This window comes from Vombatus ursinus, unplaced genomic scaffold, assembly GCF_900497805.2.
Source record: "Vombatus ursinus unplaced genomic scaffold, bare-nosed wombat genome assembly UNPS02010822.1, whole genome shotgun sequence".
Lineage (NCBI taxonomy): Eukaryota > Metazoa > Chordata > Mammalia > Diprotodontia > Vombatidae > Vombatus > Vombatus ursinus.
In genome coordinates, this window is record NW_020950600.1 from 5,405,998 (window position 1) to 5,414,407 (window position 8,410).

The window sequence follows — 8,410 nt, forward strand, 5'->3', positions numbered from 1 at the left end:
CCTTTCTCCTTTCCTTCCTTTCTCTTTCCCTCCCTCCTTTCCTTCCTCTCTCCTTCCTTTTCTTTCTTCCTTGCTTCCTTCTTCCCTCCCTCCTTTCTTTCCTTCCTTTGTCCCTCCCTCCCTCCTTTCTTTCCTTTTCTAACCTTGGCTTTCCTATTTTCTTTTTTCTACTTCTCCCCTCCTTATACCTTAGGTCTCTTGATCTCCTTTCTTTCCTCACCCCAGCCCTGCTTTAAGTCCCTGGTGCTGCCCCTCAGGGTTAAACCAGACTGCAGTTCTCTGGCCCATACCACCCTCAGCAAGTCACTGAATGTTATGTAAGTCACTGTGTTAGTGCAGAGGGGTACAAAGACAAAGAGGGCCCAAGTACAACCTCATCCTAACTCAAGAAATGTACACTCTCCAGTCTGTTGCTTACTGTTAATGTAACAACCTTGGGCAGTTCACTTAGCCTCATGGTCTGAATTTCTAAGATGTAGGGGTTGGTCTAGAAGATTAAAGTCCTTTACCCCTGGAAATCCTATTATACCAATGACAGAAGGAAAAATAAGCCCATAACCAGGATGCATGAAAGAGCTGGATATATGAAAGGGACAAGTCCAGAAAAGTCAGGGGTGGCTTCATGTTCTTTAAACTGGGCCTTGATGGATGGGAGGGAGTGGGGGGATGTGAGAATGCAGGGTTATAGTCCATTTCTAGCTCACAAAAAGGCATGAGCAAGAACAGAGAGGAGATGGCAGAAGATAAGCTGAGAATGGGGGAAGAGAGAGGAATCCAATTTCACCATAAGGGAGAATATGGGAAGAAAATAGTAATAATAGCTAACATTTATATAACACCTACTATGTGCCAGGCTCTATGCTAAGAGTTTTACAAAAATTATCTCATTTGATCCTCCCAACAGCCTTGGGAGGTAGGTGCTATTATTATCCCATTTTATGGTGGAGGAAACTGAGGCAGACAGAGGTTAAATGACTTGCCCAGGGTCATGCAACTGTGTCTAATGCAGGGTTTGAACTCAGGTCTTCCAGATTCCAGGCCCAGTGCTCCATCCATAGGGCCACTTAGTGATCATGGTTTAGAAAGGTAGATTTTGGAGGATTTTGAATGCTGGTATTAAGAGTTTATACTTTATTTGGAGGATCACTGAAGTTTTCTTGGATCATACCAGTGTGGTGGAAAAATTACTGGGGGCAGTGATATGGAATTGGAGAAATCTGGAAGTAGGAGGAACAATTGGGGTAATGGCATGACAGGGCAGGGAGTGGGTCTTAAGGACTCAAACTAGATAAACTAGACCTGGGGTAGCAGGAATGGAGAGGGGGGACCCCACAGAATTAATGGGACCTGGTGATTACTTGGAAGTGGAGTAAGGAGAGAAGAGTCCTTTGTGACCCCATTTGGGGTTTTCTTGGCAAAGATACTGGAGTGGTTTGCCATTTCCTTTTCCAGCTCATTTTACAAATGAGGAAACTGAGGCCAACAGGGTGAAGTGACTTGCCCAGGGTCACACAGCTAGTAAGTATCTGAGGCCAGATTTGAACTAAAGGAGATGAGTCTTCTTGATTCTAAGTCCAGTGCTCTATCCAATATGGTGACATAGAAGGCTATGAGGATCCTTTCCAACCCTCACTTTCCCAAATTATAGGGACAACTAGGTGGCACAGTGGATAGTGATAAAGAATTGGACGTGACCCAACAACAACAACAACAAAAGCCCAATGTAAGAGCTTAATCTGTGTTTGTTGATTGACTGAGTGCCCTTCTGGGCTGAAGAAACCCAGGTGGAGCAGCCTAGTGCAATGGGGAAAGCTCTGTTATCAGGAGTCACAGAATCACAGAATCACAGAAACTGGGTTCAAATATCGCCCATGCCCTTTGCTTCCTGCGTGTCTGTGACCTCTGTAAAACGGAAATGATTGTAACTCAAGGCTTACCTCCAAGAGCTGTTATGAGGTTCAACTTATATCATAGATGTAAAGTGCTTTAAAAAAAAAGTGACAACCCTCTGTGCCTCAGTTTCTCCATCTGCAAAACGGGGATACCTACAGGCTTACTACACAGGGTTGTTGTGAAGCTCAGCTGGGATCATGAGAGTAGCACTCTCGTTTAACCTCTAGAGAAATTCCTCAGTTTCCCCATCTGTAAAACGAGAGGCTTGTCCTCGATGACCCTCTTAGTCCCTCCCGGGTCTAGATCCTAGGATCCCGAGAGTGATCCTTCGATCGTGAATCCATTCCCGACACACCCACCTGGTACAGCCAAGCCAGCACCCGGGGATCCTTCCGAGAGGAGCTGGGCGGGAGGCCACGCGTGGCAACTGTGTCCACACCTGCGGCCGAAGAAAGGACAGTTACGCACAGTCCCCTCCCGCATCCACGGGAGTGCCCACGGGAGCGTCCCCCAGAGTCAGCCGCGGGGCCCAGAGGGAGCGGGCGCGAGACACTTACCTGGCCCACGCTCACAAGTTGCCTGCCGGCCCCAGTTTGTTGTAGGCGGAGCCATGGTAACGGAAGGCTCCACTAGCTACGGCGGGGGCGGGGGCGGGGGTAGGTGGGGAGAGGGGGAGAGCGGAGAACAATTCCCCCTTTATAAGCCAATGGCACATTCCATCCAGGGTCCTTGGTCCTGCTGGGAGAGCCTACGCACTGCTGGGGTTGGGGGCGAGGGTGTCAGGCTGTCAGGGACCTAGGCAAGAGTCTGATCGTGAGCTACAGCTCCCACTCCCTCGTTGCTAGCCTCATTCCTGACCTCATACTTCTTCCAGGTGGAAGGGGCATCCTGGGCGCCAATGACTTCAATGTTATGTGGCTTTGACGTCATGGTGTGCAGTGTGACGTCAAGGTACCTGATGTGATGTCCTGGTGTGGAGTTCATAGGATCTTTGCTGGAGGGGGGAATCTCAGGGGCCAGCTAGCTCAAACCCTTTTTTTGGTTTTGGTTTTTGTTTTTTTGCTAGGCAATGGGGTTAAGTGACTTGCCCAGGGTCACCCAGCTAGTGAGTGTTTTGTGTCTGAGACCGGATTTGAACTCAGGTCCTCCTGAATCCAGGGCCAGTGCTCTATCCACTGTGTCACCTAGCTGTCCCCAAACCCTTCTTTTTATAGAGGAGGAAACCAGGGTTCAGGGAGAAGTGGGAATATTAGCTTCTTGAAAAGAGATCAATTCATTTTTTCTATCTCCAGTTATGTTTGGTGCTTTATTGGCTAATTGAATAATAATATAGTTAGCCTCGGTTTTCTCATCTGTAGAATAAGGATCATAATAATATTTATACTGCAGGGCTGTGAAGATCAAAAGAGAGATAACACATGTAAAATCTGTGCAAAACAAATCATTTTGTATACATATCTATCTCTCTATCCCTAAATATTGTTATTTACATAGTGCTTTAAAGCACTTTACATATGTTATCTCACTTGATCCCCACAACAACCCTGCAAGGAGGGTGTTATTTTTATTTACACAATTTACAGATGAGGAAATAGAATGGTAGGTTACATGACTTATCCAAGGTCACACAGCTAGTAACATCCCAGTTACTGTGACTCTAAACCCCATTACCTTGAGGTTGCCCCAGCATGCAGTGGTGTCCTGGTGCTGTGGGGGAATGACTGAGCTTTATATCATAGGATTACAGACTTAGAGCAGGAGGGAACCTCAGAAATCACCTCGTTTTACCTCCCGGTTTTACAGATGAGGAAATTGAGACACAAAAAGACAATATTTTTAAAATGAGCTTTATATATAGTCTCTCTCCTCTGAATCCCGCAAAGACCTGTGAGACAAGCTTACAAGCACAATTATCCTCGTTTTATAGGTGAGAATACTGAGGCATAGAAGGTTAAGTGATTTATTCAACTAGTAAATGTCAGAGGGGGGATTTGAACCCAGATCTTCTTGAACCCAGACTCTAGCTCAGTGCTTAGTCCATCATATATCATGCTGTCTCCAAGAAGCCCTGCACTCCCTTGCCATGACACAGAGTTTTCTTTATCCATCTTCACCTACTCACCATCATCTCTGCAATCATCAATATTGTTCGGAACCTTGGTACATAATTTTACAGGGTCCAAAGTGCTCTCCCTATCTCTTATCTCATTTGATCCTCTCAATTAGCCTATATAGGATGTCATTTTGGAGGTGGGAAACCTGGGACTCAGAGGACTCTTTCCCATTTGACGCCCCCTCAGTTCCTTTTTATGTATTGTTTTCCCTCGTAGAATGTAATCTCCTTGAAGGCAGGGCTTAACTTTTTTTTTGCTTTTATTTGTATTTTCAGCACTTAGCACAGTGCCTGTAACATAGTACTTAACAAATGCTCTCTCTATTCTCTCTGTCTGCTGTTTTCTCTCTGCCCATCTCTCTCTCTCTCTCTCTCTCTCTCTCTCTCTCTCTCCCTCTCTCTCTCTCCCTCCAAAAACTTTAATATTGTGGAGGTTCTGAAACTAAGTTACTGAATGCTTGAATTCATTTGTTATATTATTAAACATCTGCATTTGAAGGGGGGTGGTATTGGTCTTTGACCATGTGGTTACCTGTCTCCCTGGTGCAACTGATGAAATCACAAAGACAGCAGATTTATACCAATGCCCTGTTACTGCTTTATGAAGGGTGAAGATATTTCCCTGATAGAATTGAAAGGGCAGTTTGTCACAGAGTGGCAGATTAGGTGGTCTTCAAAAAAATCTAAGCTTATTTACTTATTGGTTACAAGGAATTGATTTTTTTTTAACTGAGGAGGAGAAAATTTAGAGGATGAGGTGGGCTAATGATAGCTGAAATCAATGCAGAAGAAGAGAAAAGAACAATAAGAACATTAGTGGACAGAGAGAGCAGGAGAGAGAAAGGAAGGAAGAAAGGAAAGAAGGAAGAAAACATCTTCAAAGATACCTGGCAGCAAAGAAGAGAACCTTAACAATGAATTCAAGGGAAAATTAGTCCTGGCAGTCAGTAACTGAACTATGGAGAGGAGCAGGGCTAGGAAGCCCACGTAAGCACCCAACTCAACAGAAATTGTGCCCAGGGGAGGGTAGTATGAGGTCACCATAAAAAGAGAAAGTACAACAGGGTTCTGTCATAGAAGAGAAAGGAGTTAAATGTCCACATTTCCAAGTATGTGCCTTACTATGAGTTTACTCTGTGCATATACTTCTCACTGATACATGGTGTGTTTGTGGGATAGTGCAACCAGGTTTATGAATGGGAGAGAGTGGGGGGGAGGTGGATATTATGTCTACCAGCTGATTGTTGATGGGAAGTGCATCAGAGGAGGCCCCCATGAAAATGGTAAACCCTTAGGAGTACCTTAAATCCCAAGGTGGGTGCCCCCCTCTAGGCAACCCAATCTGTCCACACAAATATAAGTTGGGGAGATAGCCCAGAAGGGGGGTACTAAACATCTCTTTACCTAGCCCTAATCACTCTCTCTCTCTAGCTCTAACCCCACATTATGAGTCAATTAGAAGGCCAGATAGCAAGAATTTATTAAGCACCTACTATGTGCCAGGTACTGTGCTAAATGCTGCCAACTGCCCATTGGACCCCTCTGATTGGATATTCTGTTAGCATTTCGAACATGTTCAAAATAGATCTCATACTCCCTATACTTATTCCTTTCCCAATCTTCAATTTGTTTTGATTTAATGAGCATTTATTGAGCACCTGTAATGTGCCAGGTATTTTTCTGGGGATATGAAGACAAAATAAAACAGTCGCTGTCCTCAAAAGAGCTTCTGTTCTGCTGGGGGAATACTGCAGAGACAGAGATAAGTATAGCCAAAGTACATCCAGAATGCAAAGGAATGTGAAAGGGAGCCCAGCTGTGAAAGCACCTGAGCTGTAATTTGGAGGCAGGGAGGAATGTAGTCTAGATGAAACAATGTGCAAGGCCAGTGGGGCTGGAATGCAGAGTATGTCTAAAGTGAATTAAGCATAGGAAGATAGGTTGAAGCCAGATTGGCAAGGGCTCTCAATGTCAGTCATCAATGCAGCATGCTGGAGAGGACGCTGGATTTGGAATGAACGGAATTTGGTTCAAATCTTGGCTTTGCTCCTTGTTACCTGGGTGTCTTTGGGTATGTCACTTAACCTCTCCTGGCCTCAGTTTCCTCAACTGTAAAATGAAGGGATTGATCTAGATGGCCTCTAAGGTCCCTTCTGTCTCTAAATCTATGAACCCCTGGGTTTGTATTTTCTCCTGGAGGTGTTAGGGAGTCATTGAAACGTCTTGAACAGAGGAATGCTTTGGTCAGACCTATGCTAGAGGGATATCAATTTCTGTTGAAGACTAGACTCCTTTTAATAACCCAGGTTTACAGCCTCAGTCATTATCAACTCCTCTCTCTCTGTCTCTCTCTCTCTCAGTACCCCCATAGTTCATACCCTCATCCTTTCTCACCTCCACTATTGCAAAAACCTACCAAAGAGACTCTGTGTTTCCAGTGTCCACCCTCCTCCTCTCAGTTTAACGCTACACTAATGTCCAATTAATATTCCTACAGCACAAATCTGACCACGTCAGTGACTACGTCACTCCTTTCCTCAACAAGTTTCAATAGCTCCCCATTGCCTTCAGGATAAACCTCTTTCTTTGACATTCAAAGTCCTTCATAGTCTTGGCTCCAATCTATTTTTCCTGGTTTATTTCATATTACTCCCCTTTACATACTCTATGTGGCTTACTTTCTGATTTAGAATCTTGTCTTTACCTCTCCTATACCCATGGGCATCCTCCATATCTAGAATCCCCCCCCCACTTATCTCAACCTCTTCTAATCTCTGGCTTCCTTCAGACTTATCTCAGGTACAACCTCCAATGGGAAACCTTTCCTGATCCCCTCCCATTGTGAGTGCTCCCTTCCTCTTCAATCATGTCAATATTTTTTTTCTGTCCACATATTGACTCTCCTTGGAGAATGCAAGTTCCTTGAGGGCAGAAATTGTTTCCCTTTTCTTTGTATCCCCAGGGTCTACTATATAGTGTCTAGTGCATAGTAGGCACAAAAATGCTTGTTGGATTGTATTGTATTCCTAATACAATGTACATTATTTAGAACCTTTTGTACAATTCAATGAAAAAAACTATTCGTTCATTCATCCATTTGTTTGTTTGCTTATCAAACACATTAATTTCCCACCTGGTTGCCCTCATTTGGACATCTCAAGTATGTCCACAAGAACCTCAGTATCCTGCCAGATCCCACCAGCCTTGGTACTTACACCTCCTCAGAACCCTCTGCCTGGGGGCCCCTCTGATTGGAGGGCAGAGAGAAAAGAACTCCTCCCCAAGTCTCCATTTAAGAGAGGTGACCAGGCTCTATCTCTATATTGCTTCCCTCCCACTCCCCAGTGCAGAAGCTGTCTCTTTTTTTTTGTATTTATATCCTCAGTGCTTAGCACAAAGCCTGGCACATAGTGGGTGCTTAACAAATGTTCATTTACTGCCACCTACTATGTGCAAGGCATGCACAGTCTAGTCTATCTATCTGAACTAGTTCTCCAGAGCAATAAAAATGAGTTACTCTGTCATTTCCTTGCTGTATGTACTCCCCATGCAGTGAGCAGATCCCATTCCCACTTTCCTGCTTATCATGAATGACTTTCATCCTTGCTTTGCCCCAAATCTTCAATACAGGAGCTTACTAGAGAAGTAAGCTCTTCTTGAGAAATTCTTATAAAATTATTCAGATGTTATAAGAATAGATGCTGACATTTATAAAGGCTTTCAGGTTTGCAAAGAGAGGGGAGTGAATACTGAGCTAGCTTTGCAGTCAGGAAGACCTGGGTTCGAGTCCTGCCTTTGATGCAAACTGTGTGGCTGTGGGCAAGTCACTTGACCTCTTAGTGTTGCAGAGCAAGGGTTGATCTGCATTGAGGAGTTTCCTCTCCTGCAATGAAATCATGGGTCCAGATCCCAAAAATAAGATTTCCAAAGCCTTTTATAGGCATCATCTCATTTGGTTAACAAATCTCCTGCTTGATGCTTTCTGCCAACTTTGTCTCTCTAGGGAAAAACCATCTATGGAGAACCAAGCATCTTGGACCAGGAATTCAATTCATCTCAGGGCTTACAATGTGCTAATTGAGCTGAAGATGGGAAGACAAAAATCCGAACTGCCCCTGTCCTCACAGAACATACATTCAAATGGGGAGAATCTCTCTCTCTCTGTCTCTCTCCCTCTCTCTGTCTCTCTCTCTCTCTCTCTCTCTGTCTCTCTCTTTCTCTCTTTCTCCTTCATTCTCTTTTCCCTTTCTCCCTTCCTCTGTCTCTCTGTCTGTTTCTGTCTCCCCTCTCTTCTCCTCCTCTCCCCTCTCTTCCTCATTCTCTCTTTCCCCTCTCTCTTCCTCTGTCTCTCTCTGTGTCTCTCTTCCTCTCTCTCTCTCTCTCTCTCTCTCTCTCTCTCTCTCT

At 44.6% G+C, this 8,410-nt stretch overlaps 1 protein-coding gene across 2 annotated transcripts in view; it reads right to left on the minus strand.

The window, feature by feature from the left end:
- The window catches only part of CFAP74 (cilia and flagella associated protein 74), a 120,778-nt gene extending 118,302 nt beyond the window's left edge, over window positions 1–2,476 (minus strand). For both annotated transcript variants that reach the window (XM_027855479.1, XM_027855478.1), the window contains exons 1-2: window positions 2,451–2,476; window positions 2,253–2,332 (exon numbers count right to left, since the gene is read on the minus strand). The gene's annotated coding sequence lies outside the window, so the exon portion shown is untranslated. The remainder of the gene's footprint in view (window positions 1–2,252; window positions 2,333–2,450) is intronic.
- Between the last annotated feature and the right edge of the window lie 5,934 nt (window positions 2,477–8,410).